This window comes from Gymnoscopelus braueri, assembly GCF_963280865.1.
Source record: "Gymnoscopelus braueri genome assembly, chromosome: 21".
NCBI lineage: Eukaryota > Metazoa > Chordata > Actinopteri > Myctophiformes > Myctophidae > Gymnoscopelus > Gymnoscopelus braueri.
Window position 1 is genome coordinate 11,341,009 of NC_137623.1, and position 17,454 is coordinate 11,358,462.

The window sequence follows — 17,454 nt, forward strand, 5'->3', positions numbered from 1 at the left end:
TGTGCGTGTGCGTGTGCGTGTGCGTGCGTGCGTTTTTAGTGTGTATTGTTCATAAGTCAGGATGCACAAAGCCTGTTGGTTCGGGCCTTGAGGCTGAGCTACCGCTTACCAATGGTATTATAAATAATAACACTATGAATAAACTGTATGTATTTCAGTATATAATCAACAGACATAATGTTTATTTATATCAATAACAATATAGATTTCATTTATCAAAATATAATGTATGTATAACAATACAAATATACATGTATTTTATATAACGAGAGTACATCTATGAATTCTATGAAATATAATGAACCTACTTCCTGGCATCGCTTTGACATGAAGTACAGAGGAGAGAATGAGGAGGGTGGCTGTAATCTTCATCATCACTGATCTGAATTTAAAAGATGAGAATAAGCAGATCAATATAAACAGATCTTTACTGAAGTTCTGGAGTCTGAAAAAGAATGAAGGAGGACTCGTTCTGTAGTTTTGAATAATCAGCCAATCAGATTAAAGATATGATGTTACGTCAGCTTATGCACCTTATGAACCTTATGTACTGTACCTTATGTTTAACCTCATGTACATGCTGTACCTTATGCACCTTATATCTCCTCATGTACATACTGTACCTTATGCACCTTATGTCTCCTCATGCATGTACATACTGTACCTTACGCACCTTATGTCTAACCTCATGTACATACTGTATAATCAATCAATCAATCAATCAATCAATCAATAAATCAATCAATCAATCAATCAAACAGACAGACTCAAACACTGCATCCCATACAGTCTGGGTTTGGGCCCTTCCACTCCACAGAGTCAGCAAACTGTCTATTCACTGAAAGGCTGAAGTGTTTTTAGGACAGGGCTCCCTGTACAATGGCAGGGTGTTCTTAGACCTCAAACTGTTTATTCACTGAAAGGCTGAAGTGTTTTGGACACGGCTCCCTGTACAATGGCAGGGTGCTCTTAGACCTCAAACAGTCTATTCACTGAAAGGCTGATGTGTTTTTTTGGGCAGGGCTTCCTGTACATAGTCAGGGGATATTTAAAAAATCTTGGAATAAATTCCTTACCAAAACAAATCTTCACCAATGTGTTTGTAAAGGTGTCTAGTAACACATCTCACAAAGACTGAAATGCAGTCCCCCTAGGAGAAATTTTGACAGCTCCTTAAAGTTGGGGTACCCACCATAACCTTGGTTAAAAAAAAAATCCAAAAAAAATTCTAAATTTAATTCTGTTTTAAGTAGCATGTGAGGTGTCAAACTAGGGTGTTTTTATGATTCTGAATCCATTGCAAGCATTTGTTTTGCACCAAAACCACTCCTTGGGCTAAAAACGGCCCAATCTCAATGGGCTTTTTACACAAAAAGTATACCTGGAAATCAGAATCATTAAAACACCCTAGTTTGACCCCTCACATGCTACTTAAAACAGATTTTTTTTTTGATTTTTTTTAACCAAGGTTATGGTGGGTACCCCAACTTTAAGGAGCTGTCAAAAAATCTCCTAGGGGGACTGCATTTCAGTCTTTGTGAGATGTGTTACTAGACACCTTTACAAACACATTGGCGAAGATTTTTTTTGGTAAGGAATTTATTCCAAGATTGGAAAATATTCTGCTAATATCCCCTGACTATACAATGGCAGGGTGTTCTTAGACCTCAAAAAGGCATTTGGTCCTCCTGTCCAAATGAACACATTGTAACTTTTGTCCAGAGGCTATTCAGTGGTTTAGTTAATATCTATCCACCAGAAGACAGTGTGTAAGTGTCAACAGTGTTACATCTCCCTACCTCAAATGTTGGGTTGGGGTCCCCCAGGGATTAATACTAGGACCAGTTCTGTTCTCACTGTATATAAAGCATGTAGCTGATGTGTGTAACAGTGTACATGTCCAGATGTATGGCCACAAGAGAGAGTCCTACGTTTACATCCTTTAAGTACAATCTAAAACAATGGTTACTTGATAACCAAACTTGTGACCAGTGGTGGAAAAAGTACTCAAATGTTTTACTTAAGTAAAAGTATTAATACTGCAATGTAGAAGTACTCTGTTACAAGTTAAAGTCTGGTGCTCAGTAAAAGTACACAAGTATTGGTATCGAAATGTATTTAAAGTACCAAAAGTAAAAGTACTAAAATGTTTAAAAATAGCAGATCTACAAGTTCACAACGCGTCACGATGCGCCGCGTTGTGAGCTTGTAGATATGGTATAAAATAGGACTAAAGAGGTTAATGTATGTTTTGTAATATGATAATTTATGTCTGCAAAGTAACTAGTAACTAATGTTTTCAAATAATTGTAGTGGAGTAAAAGTACAATATTTACCTCTGAGATGTAGTGGAGTAGAAGTAAAATTATTGGAAATTGAAAATACTCAAGTAAAGTACAAATACCTCAAAATGTTATTTAAGTACAGTATTTAAGTACAGTACTTGAATACATGCACTTAGTTACTTTCCACCACTGCTTGTGACCATCTATAATCATGGACTTTATCTGACAACGCATCCTGTACTACTTGAAAGCAATACTGCACTTTATACACAATGTGACCCACCACAACACAGAGCCTGTTATTGCACATGTTTTCATTTTAGTTTGTTCATGTCATATGAAAGCAGGGAATCATAGCTACACATTGACTTGTTGTCATGTGATATGAAAGCAGGAAATCATAGCTACACATTGACATGTTGTCATGTCATATGAAAGCAGGAATCATAGCTACACATTGACATGTTGTCATGTGATATGAAAGCAGGAATCATAGCTACACATTGACATGTTGTCATGTCATATGAAAGCAGGGAATCATAGCTACACATTGACATGTTGTCATGTCATATGAAAGCAGGGAATCATAGCTACACATTGACATGTTGTCATGTCATATGAAAGCAGGAATCATAGCTACACATTGACATGTTGTCATGTCATATGAAAGCAGGGAATCATAGCTACACATTGACTTGTTGTCATGTCATATGAAAGTAGGAATCATAGCTACACATTGACATGTTGTCATGTCATATGAAAGCAGGAATCATAGCTACACATTGACATGTTGTCATGTCATATGGAAGCAGGGAATCATAGCTACACATTGACATGTTGTCATGTCATATGAAAGCAGGAATCATATATGATTCCTGCTTTCATATGACATGACAACATGTCATATCTTTTCTGACAACTTAAAATTCAAACCTCTGTCAAACCTTGGCAGTTTTAAATCCTTTGAATACCAGGCCACCATATTGGAGAGTCAATCCTCTGTGCTTATGATTAGTATGTATCGACCTCCAAAGTGCAGCAAAGCCTTATTTCTAACAGAAATATCAGAACTTTTATCTATCTGTTCCACTAATTATGACAGAACTCTGATTACTGCAGATGCTAATCTGCATGTTGACATTGTTTCAGATGTTGTGGCTATGGGTTTCCTACAGTTACTGCACAATTTTGACTTTATTCAACATGTTGTTGGGCCAACACATAAACATGGCCATACCCTGGACTTGGTGATCACTAGAGGTTTGAATATCACTGTTGACAGTATTATTGATAAGCCCGAACTAACAGACCACTATTTATTGTGTTTTAATATGACTGTCTCTGATCTAGGGAAAAACAATACAGAATATACTATTAAAAAAACGTTTTTTTAGCTCATCTGCAGCAAACGAGTTTCCTCGTCATCTGGCGTGTGTGCAGGTGCCCCCCCTACTTGATGCTCCCTCAGTGAATGATATGGTTCAACATTTTAATCTCAGCTCTCGACATAGTGGCTCCTATGAAAACTAAAAAGAAACTTAACTCTAGATTAACACCCTGGATCAACGAGCACATGCGCTCACTTAAGAAAGAATGTCGTAGAGCTGAGCGAATTTGGAGAAAAAACAAACTCACTATCCACCTAGAGATCTTTATGAAGTCAACAGTGGCCTATAACAAAGCACTGCGCTTGGCAAGGCAGGCATTTTTTTTTTTCAGGCATTATCAATGACAACAAGCAAAATGCCAGAGTCTTATTCTCTACCATTGAACATCTCTTAAACCCCCCCCCAGGCTTACAAGGAGTCGCTTCCTGCTTCTAAAGCTAAGTGTGATGAGTTTGCATCCTTTTTTGAGAACAACATTTTTAGCATTCGAGCTGGTAATATGAATGTTGCTGCTAGCACAGCAAATGCGGCAAATGGTGCATGGTGCAAAAATGTAGATCACTCCAGAGGAAGCCTAATATCATTCTGCGCAATGAAGAGGAACTCCGTAAAACCATATCACAGATGACATCATCATCTTGTTCACTGGATGCAATACCCACCCCGTTTCTCAAAGAGGTTTTAGACAGTGTGATCGGAGATATCCTAAGAATTGTAAACAGCTCTCTACTTTCAGGCGTCTTTCCAGACTCACTGAAAACGGCTGTAGTCAGGCCGTTACTCAAGAAACACAACCTTGATCCATTGGTGCTGGGTAATTATAGACCAATCTCTAATCTGCCATTTCTGGGCAAGGTCTTAGAAAAAACTATCTTTCATCAACTGGATGTGTTCCTACAGAACAATAAGGTTCATAATGGTTGGAATGGATTCAGGACCCCTGAAAACCTATAATTAGACATCCCACAAGTTCATTTTGGCCAATTTGAATTGTTTCAGGTTTTTTTCCAGGCCCTCCGGGTACCCCAACTTTGATTGGCTCCCACAAAGTATCCCAAGGGAGTTGGGTTGGAACAAATTGAGAGGTGTTTGTAGACACCTTTATGAACATGTTTGTGAAGAAAGCTAGTGGTAAGCATTTATATTACAGATTGGTCAGAAATGTGTCTAACCTTCCCTAACTAATTATCTAACCCAGTGCACAATACTACTAATAATAAAAAATAACACATTTAGCTCCTACTAGTGATGTTAGTAACCCTGACTCTAGAACCACCAGAAGGGCCCTGATCATGGGCTTAAATGACACGTGTGTGTGTGTGTGTGTGTGTGTGTGTGTGTGTGTGTGTGTGTGTGTGTGTGTGTGTGTGTGTGTGTGTGTGTGTGTGTGTGTGTGTGTGTGTGTGTGTGTGTGTGTGTGTGTGTGTGTGTGTGTGTGTGAAAACAAAAAGGGATGCACGCACATCTCCATAAAAATTTGCAGGTGCTGGACTCAGAAATACACACCATAAAAAGAAGAGGAAGTCCGCACACTGTTGTTGACGCTCCAGCGACCACAATTTTATTTAAGTTTCATACAACGTTTCGACCCCTTCGGGTCTTCATCAGGTATGAGGAGTGCAGACATAGGCAGGTTAAAATAGGGAGCAAACAAATCAAGTCCCAGCTGTGTCGGGGATAATGGACACCCCCCCCCATCTTAAGGGGACAGGCTACAAACAGTATGAGTAGAGAAACAGAAAATCAGTTCATTTTTAGAAAGACAGTTCATTTTTAGAAAAATAGAAACTCAATTCACTCTTCGAAAAATAGAAAATCAATTCATATTTTAGAAAAATAGAAATCCAATTCATTTTTAGAAAAATAGAAATAGAAATATAGAAATTCATTCATTCCAATTCATTTTTAGAAAAATAGAAATTCAATTCATCTTTAGAAAAATAGAAATTCATTCATTTTTGTGACATAATGTAATGACATAATGCAACACAATACAGTTTTAAAAGGCAAAGAAAAGCCAATGGACTAATTATAGGCAGTACATAGGTGTTTTTGGGATCCCAAAAAAGACACATTAGGAATAGAGCAATAGTTTAGTAGCTCCAAATAGACATTACTCAAGGCCTAGATGCACAGATCAAATAAGTACACAAAAATAGTACCATAGGGAAGGCATAGACAAAAAAGACAGTATAATAAAGAAAACGTATAATAAAGAGAAAAAGTTAAAAAACAAAACAAAAAAGCTATAAAGCAATTACAGAAAAGGTTTAACGTCAAACTCCTCATTCAGCCCATGAGGGGCCATGGTATTTAATGTATATATATAGAAGGATTCTCGTTGCAGTAATAATCGATTCTGATCACCTCCTCTGATCTCCTCTGATCTACCTTCTCTATACCCCAGTAGCGTAGAGAGGCAATGCTGTGTCCCATTTTCTTGAAATGAGCTGCTACTGGGTTTCGTTCATCCCCACATCTAATGTTACTTCTGTGTTCGCTTATGCGGGTACGTAGGGCTCTACTGGTTTTGCGTATGAGTTGGTCCCTTAAGTTAGGGGAACGTTTGAAAGGTTGGTTTTCAAACGTTCCCCTAACTTAAGGGACCAACTCATACGCTCTTACACTCCCTCCACCACCCCCTCTACCTTTTTATCAAACATCTCCGCTGGTAACTATAAGTGTTCAAATTGTACTCAATGTAGCTATACCTCTAAGTGTCAATCTTTTACTCACCCTCACAGTGGGAAGCGGCTGCCCATAAAAGGAGTGATCACATGTTCCACAACTTTTGTTGTTTACCTGATAAAATGTCCCTGTGGACTTGCATATGTGGGCAAAACCAGTAGAGCCCTACGTACCCGCATAAGCGAACACAGAAGTAACATTAGATGTGGGGATGAACGAAACCCAGTAGCGGCTCATTTCAAGAAAATGGGACACAGCATTGCCTCTCTACGCTACTGGGGTATAGAGAAGGTAGATAGACCCCCTCGAGGAGGTGATCAGAATCGATTATTACTGCAACGAGAATCCTTCTATAATATATACATTAAATACCATGGCCCCTCATGGGCTGAATGAGGAGTTTGACGTTAAACCTTTTCTGTAATTGCTTTATAGCTTTTTTGTTTTGTTTTTTTACTTTTTCTCTTTATTATACGTTCTCTTTATTATACTGTCTTTTTTGTCTATGCCTTCCCTATGGTACTATTTTTGTGTACTTATTTGATCTGTGCATCTAGGCCTTGAGTAATGTCTATTTGGAGCTGCTAAACTATTGCTCTATTCCTAATATGTCTTTTTTGGGATCCCAAAAACACCTATGTACTGCCTATAATTAGTCCATTGGCTTTTCTTTGCCTCTTAAAACTGTATTGTGTTGCATTATGTCATTACATTATGTCACAAAAATGAATGAATTTCTATTTTTCTAAAGATGAATTGAATTTCAATTTTTCTAAAAAATGAATTGGAATGAATGAATTTCTATATTTCTATTTCTATTTTTCTAAAAATGAATTGGATTTCTATTTTTTCTAAAAGATGAATTGATTTTCTATTTTTCGAAGAGTGAATTGAGTTTCTATTTTTCTAAAAATGAACTGTCTTTCTAAAAATGAACTGATTTTCTGTTTCTCTACTCATACTGTTTGTAGCCTGTCCCCTTAAGATGGGGGGGGGGTGTCCATTATCCCCGACACAGCTGGGACTTGATTTGTTTGCTCCCTATTTTAACCTGCCTATGTCTGCACTCCTCATACCTGATGAAGACCCGAAGTGGTCGAAACGTTGTAGGCCTATGAAACTTAAATAAAATTGTGGTCGCTGGAGCGTCAACAACAGTGTGTGGACTTCCTCTTCTTTTTATGGTGTGTGTGTGTGTGTGTTCAGCGTCGCTGGTAAAATGCTGTTCATGTTCATTAAACATCAATCTAAGCCTCATTACATCTCACTGCTGAAACCATCAAATGTCTTTAAAAACACACTGGTCATGTGATGAAAGTGTCACATGAGAGGTGTGTGTGTGTGTGTGTGTGTGTGTGTGTGTGTGTGTGTGTGTGTGTGTGTGTGTGTGTGTGTGTGTGTGTGTGTGTGTGTGTGTGTGTGTGTGTGTGTATTGTTCATAAGTCAGGTTGCACAGTGTAAAATTATTGATCCAAAGCCTGTTGGTTCGGGCCTTGAGGCTGAATAATAACACTATGAATAAACTGTATGTATATTTGATGTATCAATATAACAGTAAGGTATTCAGTATATAATCAACAGACACAATGTTTATTTATATTAATAACAATATAGATATATAATTCATTTATCAAAAGATACATATAATGTATGTATAACAATATAAATATACTGTATGTTTTAATAATATAAATATAACAATATAAATATACTCTAATATATTACAGATGAGAATAAACAGAAGAGAATTAACAGATCAGAATAAACAGAACGGTTTATTAACAGTACGTTTACCTCAAGAGAAGTTCTGGAGTCTGAAAGAGAATGAAGGAGGACTCGTTTTATAGTTTAGAAGAATCAGCCAATCAGATTAAAGATATGATGTTACATCATCTGTTTCCAGAAAGACGACAGTCTGGATTATTGCACATAATCATGTATATAGCTGCTGCTTATGAACCTTATGTCTCCTTATTTACATACTGTACCTTATGCACCTTATGTCTAACCTCATGTACATACTGTACCTTATGCACCTTATGTCTAACCTAATGCACATACTGTACCTTATGCACCTTATATCTCCTCATGTACACACTGTACCTTATATACCTTATGTCTCCTCCTGTACACACTGTACCTTATGCACCTTATGTCTCCTTATGTACATACTGTACCTTATGCACCTTATGTCTAACCTCATGTACATACTGTATCTTATGCACCTTATGTCTAACCTCATGTACATACTGTACCTTATGCACCTTATGTCTAACCTAATGCACATACTGTACCTTATGCACCTCATGTCTCCTCATGTACACACTGTACCTTATGCACCTGAAGTCTAAACTCATGTACACACTGTACCTTATATACCTTATGTCTAACCTCATGTACACACTGTACCTTATATACCTTATGTCTAACCTCATGTACATACTGTACCTTATGCACCTTATGTCTAACCCAGGGGTCATCAATATGTAATACCATTATAATGTTCTTATTTTAATCATAAGACCCAATTACTGAATGTCAAGTCTCTGGGTTTTCTTCAGAATATGTATGGCTCTGATTTACTACGACACTATATATGACACATTATAGTCCATGAGCCAGAGCCCCAAAATTGAGTAATGATTATCGAAAGAGTGGGCAAGAGCAGCTTTTTCATATTTTTCACACATGTTATTTCCCCCATACGTACATGAGGTGAAAAAATTACTAAATTAAAAAAATAGTTATAATGAAACTTCCCCAGTTGATTACTTACATGAAGACAATGATTTATCGTATCACAAGTTTTCTGAAATTGTATATTTAAATATGCAAATTTGGCATTTAGTCCATGAGCCAGAGCCCCAAAATTGAGCCAGATAAAAACCTTTGACTCCAACATCTTAACAAAATGAAATAAGAATGTTGACTCTGGCTTTGTCCAATGTTCCAATGTTGATTCTGGAAAGTTATGCAAATTCGGGCATCTTTCCTAATGCCTAATTTGCCGGATTCATCTGGTAGAATAAATAACTATTTCTGTTCTGTTCTTTTGTATTTGACACAAAAAAAAACCTTAAAGGCAGGGTAAGTGATATTTTTGGGTAAATATATTTCTTTTGTTAAAAAGGTTAAAGTACTATATTCTGATGGTAATCATTGCTACAGAGCGTTTGTTCGGTCACAGGGATCTCTCCAGCTCTTTAGTAAACAGAATATAGTACATTTTCAGGTAGCTGACACATTTTAAGCCAATCAGGAGAGAGCACTGAAAATGTATTTTCTGTTTAATAAAGAGCTGGAGAGACATTGGAGACTCCTTATTTGGACAGGACACTCTATAGTAACGAGCACTATCTGAACATAGACCCATTTAGCAATTATTTGAATAATTGCAAATCACTTACCCTACCTTTAATGTGACTTGACTTGAGCAGCAACAGTCTTGTACATTAAACTGGTATCAAACAGCAGTTATTTCTTATCAGTTCAGTCAAACAGGGACAGTGTGGGACAGAGAGTGATAGTTGGCCATCATTTACATGTCAAATGAAGTCCATTGTGTCACAATGAAGCTACAGATCATTACAGCTCTTCTAGATATCATATTATATGACCAGTCCAGCAGCACACTGTTTGATGAGACATCACACACAGCCTCTGTATTCTACACACACCATGACTCAGCAATTCTTTTTAATGCATAATTTCAACACTCCAAAATAACTCAGACCCTCTGATGTGAACTGAAGTCCACTTGAAGAGGACTCGGTTCGGTTCGTATAAAAAGGTCTCATGTGAAAAGGTGCTCTGAGTTTGGCTTCTGCTGAGAAGAGAGCTCTTCCAGACATAAGTCCTTTCAAATTAGCAGGACACAGTTTCAAGAACACTATGGCACTAACCCAGGTGGAGCCAGGGGTCCAAACGAGAACCGTCCGATTCAAGGGCACAGTTGGGAGGTGGGGGGTACGTACTAATTTCCCTTACTAGTGGAGGGCATGGGTCTTCAACATGGGGTCCGGGACGCCAAGGGGGTCCTCAGAGTTACTACAGGGCGGCCGCCAAATCTTTGTGTGATAGGAACTTTTTTTACATTAACCACTTGAACCCTAGCATCCCTCCCTATTCAGAGGGGAACATTTGCGCTGCGAGGCGTTTAGATCGAGCTTGTAGATCGGCTATTTTTGGCTAAGAGGTTTCGTGTAGAGGGAAAAGGGAGAGAAACCAAGTGCAGTCAATGGTCACGTTTACTAAAGTATTGAGGGTTTGAGTGGTTAAATGTCTGAAATAAACTAAAGAAAAACATGAATGTAACACTGATGACAGTGCTGTCAAACAAGTATGAAGACATTTCAAATCTATGAAAAAGTTGAATCTGCAACATTGTATACAATATGTAGTGGGGGGTCCCTGCTTAATCTCTCTTTCAGCTAAGGGGTCTTTGGCCTGAAAAGGGTTGAAGACCCTTGGTGGAGGGGTGTTAAATAGAATTTCATCTTGTATTTTTATCATTTGTATGTTTGGAGTGTTATTAAAGAATTGTCTCGTCATTAAAGATACAGTTCATATAGTTCATTATCTTATTTGAGTTTTCCATAGCAGTAACCTTGCATGTGTCAGAATGACCTTAAATAATTATAGTGGAATAAAAAAAAAGTACAATATTTGTCTCTGTAGTGGAGAAGATAAAGTATTGAAAAATTGAAATATTTCAGTAAGATAAAAGTACCTCAAAATTGTACTAGGTACAGTACTTGAATAAATGTAGCCTACTTAGTTTCCACTACTGCTTGTTAAGTTGTGCGTTCACTGTCAGCACCATCTGGTGGTTAGATTTGCTAACGGCATCGATAGTAGACAGACAGACAGACGGACGGACGGATGGACGGACGAATAATAGAGGAACTGAGCCATAGTATTTACACTGACTGGTTTCACATTATTTACATGTAGATACTGCATTGGCTACTGCTTGGTTTACTGACGGTCCATGTTGTTACCAAATCTAGCCACCAGATGGGGCAAATAGTCCACAAACAACATTATATTGTTGCATCAGTGTCACATTAGTGAAAGGCACAATAACTAGATGATCTTCAGATCATCCAGGCTGCATATAGTCAGGGAATATGATCAGAATAATGTCAAATCTTGGAATAAATTCCTTACCAAGAAATTTCTTCACCAATGTGTTTGTAAAGGTGTCTCATAAAGACTGAAATGCAGTTTTCCTAGGGGAATTCTTGACAGCTGCTGAACGTTGGGGTACCCACCATAACCTTATGCGGGGAAAAAAATCTAATTTTAATTCTGCTTTAAGTAGCATGTGAGGGGTCAAACTATGGTGTTTTTATGATTCTGAATCCATTGCAAGCATTTATTTGGAACCGAAACCACTCCTTCGGCTAAAAACAGCCCAATCTCAATGGGCTTTTTACACAAAAAAATTACCAAGGTTGGCTATGGCCGTTTTTAGCCCAAGGAGTGGTTTTGGTGCAAAACAAATGCTTGCAATGGATTCAGAATCATAAAAACACCATAGTTTGACCCCTCACTTGCTACTTAAAACAGAATTAAAATTAGATTTTTTCCCCCGCATAAGGTTATGCTGGGTACCCCAACTTTCAGCAGCTGTCAAAAATTCCCAGAGGAAAACTGCATTTCAGTCTTTATGAGATGTGTTACTAGACACTTTTACAAACACATTGGTGAAGACATTTCTTGGTAAGGAATTTATTCCAAGATTGTTTTAATATCCCCTGACTAATAACGCTCTTTGAGGTTAAACAGCACTGCAGGTTCATGGAGGAAGGTGAACATACCTAGCCTGGTAAACCCTCCCTCCGGAAATCTCATTTGTAATTGGAAATGAGATTTTCCGGAGGGAGGGGCTTTACCAGGCTAGAACATCCCCATGTCTTCAATTTTTATCAAACTTTGGCCGGTTCTGGGGATGGATATCAGCTTCCTTCACAGTATAGTTTTGTGTCAAATCTTGAATCTAGAGTCTCTGCAACGTAGGGCTGTTATGAGAATTAACCTTGCCTCAGCTGTCCAGTCTTTTCAAGTTATCAACACAGAGGTGCAAGGGTATTGTCTTTCAGACCAAAGGAACAAAGGGCTGGAACTCTTTACTGCTAATCTCTTGGTGAAACATGTAACCCAACCCAACTTTACTATTGTTAGGATGTGCTTGCATGTCTCATTTGATGCGGAGGCCATGGATTTTATTTTTGTCTTGCTCGTGTTTTACATTCATATACTAGACAATGCATTAAATGAAGTGTAGCTGTTTCTATCTCTCTATTCTTGAAATACGCCACAACACCTTACATTCATAATAATAATAATAATACATTTGATTTGTAACACACTTTATATTTGAAACAAATCTCAAAGAGCTAGTTGTTGCATTGTAAAAGAATATATATATTCTAAAATCTTACGTTGCTTACCATTACTCAATAACTCACACAAAATCCTTATGCTACTGCAAAAATACATACATCGATTTGCGAACAGTAATGTATGGTAGGTGTATAGACTCAGTTGTATCAATGGTTTACTTTCTCCAAATCTTGAATATAATGGCCACCATAAACAGGTAGACACACAACACACACTTGAAACAAACACAATGCTTTTAGATTGCTTAATTCTTTTTATTCTGCTATGTTACTTAGAGGAAAAGATTTTCATTAGAATGGTCTGTCTGGGAGCTTCACTTTTCATCTTTCTGTATGGGGAAAGATTATAAAAGATGGTGAGCTCACTTTAATAACATTTAGAAATTTGTCAAATTGTGACATTTGTCACTGCTTTGCTTACCTTGCTCACATCACAACTCTTTGCTCTCATCTTGTTGACCTGAGACTCCGCAATGTTCCTTCTACCTCATCCAGTTCATGCTGCAGTTTACGGAACGTGCCCAGATTGCTGTTGGCTTGTTCCTCCTGAAATGGTGTAGATCGTTCCTTACCTTCTTTACTGTGCCTTGAATTTAGTCAGCAAGTTTACTCTAGACTCATGGCAGAGACAGCAGCTATTTTCTACCCTCCAGTTTTTCAGCTGCAATATTCTGCCAGCCTTCATTGGTATTTAATGTCATATTTTGTTCTTCTCAATTGTAGTTCATTAATTGGTATGGGGGAAAAAAAGAAAAAAGAGAAGATTAATTGAACAAGATATTCTTGATTGATTTAGTTGACTTACCTGTCTATCTCAAGTTAATTTAAATAGCTTATTTTGTTTGCTGCATTGCTGCAGAAAGTTTTGTTCATAATGTATTCCTTGTTTTATGCAACAGTAACATTTTAAGGCCAATAGGGTTACAGCTGCACACTTGAGCTTTGTGATGTTTTGTGGCTTAATTTCAAAGTAAAATCCCAGGATTTGTTTAGCCTTTAAAATATTTACAATGTTCAGATTGAATCAAGAAGGATTGATTTGTCTCTCACTCATACAGGTAGCATGTAAAGCAGCAAAATGTAAAGCAGTAAAATGATGTAACATAATGAGAATTAATTGTTCACGATAAATATTTAGTTATGCCTTGTTGTCTGGTTTCAGGTTCACCCTTTGTTTTGTCAGTAATCCTGTGGACTAAGAGTGAGCTGTCAGTGGTCCCAAGAGGCCACAGGTGCACTGATGCTCTAATCCGTGCCAAACTTGACACAAACACTGTTCAGGGTCTGGCATGAGAATAGTCACATGGGGCCCCCAGTTGCCCAGTCGAGGGGCCTCACGGGGCAACAGGTGCTCAGTTTCTCCAATCCGTAACAAAGTTGGCACAAACACTGTTCAGGGGTTTGGTATGAGAATAGTCACACAGAAAAAGCCTAAATTGCACACATATGGGGCACTACAGCAGTGTTACAGCAGTTTCTAGTGTTTTTTTTGCCTCTACTACAAACTTTTTCACCAAAAATAGACGATCTACAAGCTGACAACGCGTCGCGCTGCGACGTGTTGTCAGCTTGTAGATCTGCTGTTTGATGTAGATCTGTTGTTTATAATAGATGTTCCCCCCAGAATAGGGATGCTCGGGGCTCAAGTGGTTGGTGTAAAAAAAACTAAAAGAGAGAGAAAATGTTCTATTTCACATAGATTTGGCGGGCCATAGATTTAGACAATTTGGTTCATTCATTAATGTGTCAATATTTAATATTCATCAAAACACACTGCCAAGAGGCTAGATATGTGTAGATACTTCTTAATATTCCCACAGTAAAATGACTGAATAGCTGAAATACTCACAGCCTCTTCTGTATATCTCTTGCATTTAACTTTAAGCTGCAATTTATCTAGCCTGGTAACCCCCCCCCCCCCCCCCCCTTTCGGAAATCTCATTTGCATTTGATTTCAGGAATTGTAGCCTGGTAAACCCCTCCCTCTGGAAATCTCATTTGTATTTGATTTCAGTAGTGAGTCTGGCCTACAGGCCTGTCTGGGCGTTTCTCCAGAGTTCATAAGATGAACTCTCCTATCAGCATCCTCGCTCATTGTTCTGTGATTGACAGCGAAGGTTGGCCAATCAGGTGGCGAGTTCGAGTGAAACCGAATGGAACCTAGTGCAGCCTGTTTTAAAACTTCAAAACGCTCTCAAACTTATTTTTTGAGGCATGGAATTAACTTTTAAGATATCGTTCGGATAGAATTTAGTTGTTTAACTTCATATACGTGGTCAATTAATCATGACAGAGCCTATTTCTAAATTTGTATTCAGAGAACCGGCAGGGGCGGGCAGTGACATGCATGTATCCGAATAAAGTAACCTATTTTCGGCATGGCCCTTTCAAAAGTCCCCCTGCGTCACATTGCCATGGTAGTGGGGAGAACGAACTGCTGATTGGCTGAAGGGGAACGAACTGCTGATTGGCTGAAGGGGTTGTCAGTCAACGGTACTAAACCCGCCAAGCTCCCAAATTGCCCATACAGGCCTGTAGGCCAGATCAAATATAAATGAGATTTCCGGAGGGAGGGATTTACCAGGTTACAATTTATCCACCAGGTCCTATAGAGGCGGGTCAATTTTTTACGATCCTCCTCTGTCTACATAAATAAACAATAAAACATTCAAATTTGTATTCACATTTAATTCAGGTATGCATAAAATCAAAGGTGTATTAAGTCAGCTGAAAATATAAAGATACCTGATAGGTGAGCTCCTCGATGCGTCTTTCATATTTGCGAACTCCTTTTATTGAATCAGTCCACTTCTAGCTCCCTTACCTTAAAGGAGAATTTTGGACACTGTCCAAAAAAAACAAAAAAACAAAACAGAAGTCTCGCTAGACGAGATTGAAATCTCGAGATTTCAATCTCGTCTAGCGACCTGGTAAAGATGCAGACAGCCGCAGCTGTTTTCCATTGTTCACACTATACATTGGCATGCACTAAAACTCTACAACACATAGTGTTGGTGATGGGAGTGGTATTGTTTGCTTCTCACTATCCTTGAGGACAAAGATAATGCTGTGAAATATTTTTTGGATTCCTTCTACTGACCATAAAGCATACTTGAAAGTCTTTTCTCTACACTTGTAGCATTTGCTCTCTCCTTTCAAAGATTTAATTACCTGTGAATAATGTAGGCCACATACATTATGGCTTAAATCAACTTAAGTCATTAAGGTCTCCTATTATCATACTGTATGACAAAATAAAAATGTTCATCATTTGTAGATGGCATATTTTGATGACTGTATTACTATAAAGACACTAAGATATAAATAAATAATAAAGCTTTAAGCTCTTTACATGGTGCTGAACCAAAGGTTCACCTTTGTGATAATCATGTGAGTCAATGTCAAGGGTCGATGTCAGGAGTTGTGCATCAGGGAAAGTGTAAGGCTGTCTGCAATGTGTTAATTGGCCTGCAGACAATTGGGGATAGTGCTACCTCCAAAAAGAGGTTGGCATTTACCAACATAAACCTTTTCAACTCTGGGTAGTGCTAACTTACACCTTTAACCTTGGAGTCTTCTGCAGAACATATCGGACCCTGCCAAGGGATCCAACAGTCAGCTGTCTTGAGTTACTACTGCAGGGATGATTTTGATCATCAGGTATGATCAGGTACTGATCATACCTGACTATGATCAGTCTAGCAGTGTCGGAGATTAGTTGCGCACAGACACGCACGCATGCACGCACGCACACACACACACGCACACACACACACACACACACACACACAATAAGATGTCTGTCAAGAGTTGTTACCTAGTACTTACATAAACATTGTAAGAAAGTGTAAGGCTGTCTACAAAGTGATAATTGTCAGGGCCAGACATTGTTGGGTCATATCCTTTGCATTGCTGATAAGAAGCCCTTTCAACGCTCAAAATGTCTTGTCTAACCTTGAGTGTCTCTGATTACCTTCCAGAGCTGAACATAGCAACCTATGTTAGGGGTCCAATTATCAGCTGTCTTGCGGTCTGGAGTGTGTAAGAGGGGTAATTTGACCCTTACTTGAAGTGCAATAGGACTGTGTCCTTTTCTCCTGTCACCCTTTCTTTCTGTTTACTGACTCACTCTGTCCATCTTCTACATTTCAGCATCCCGTGAACATCTAGTGGTTTCCCCAGTAGCATTAAGACCGCATCACTACACCTCATGAAAACTCAACGAATGTGGTGAGTTAAAATATAAATTGCAATGATGTCTATAGCAATCATTTAAATTAAATGCTTGCATTCAAATATAATATTTAAAAACAAGACTTTATCTGTAGTTGTATTCAAGGAGTTTGTACTTATTGTGATTCATCAGCTCATGATGCAGATTGCAATGTGAAAGTACTAATTCATGTAATTGTAATTGTGTAACTGACAAAATGAGTGGACATGTTTTATTTATTTTGATCCACTACACTTCATTGTCACTTTTACATCAACAATCATATACTTGTGACTTACCCAATCTCATTAGAGAAAATGCTAATGAGCTCAGATGTATATGGATTCCTTGAGCAGAGCAGCTGGAGACTTACAGTACTGTAGTAGGGAAACTTTTTGTGATGTCACTTCAAGTGTTTATGCAAGATTTGTCCACTTTGTTTATATCCACATGCATGGACAACAAAGATGCTA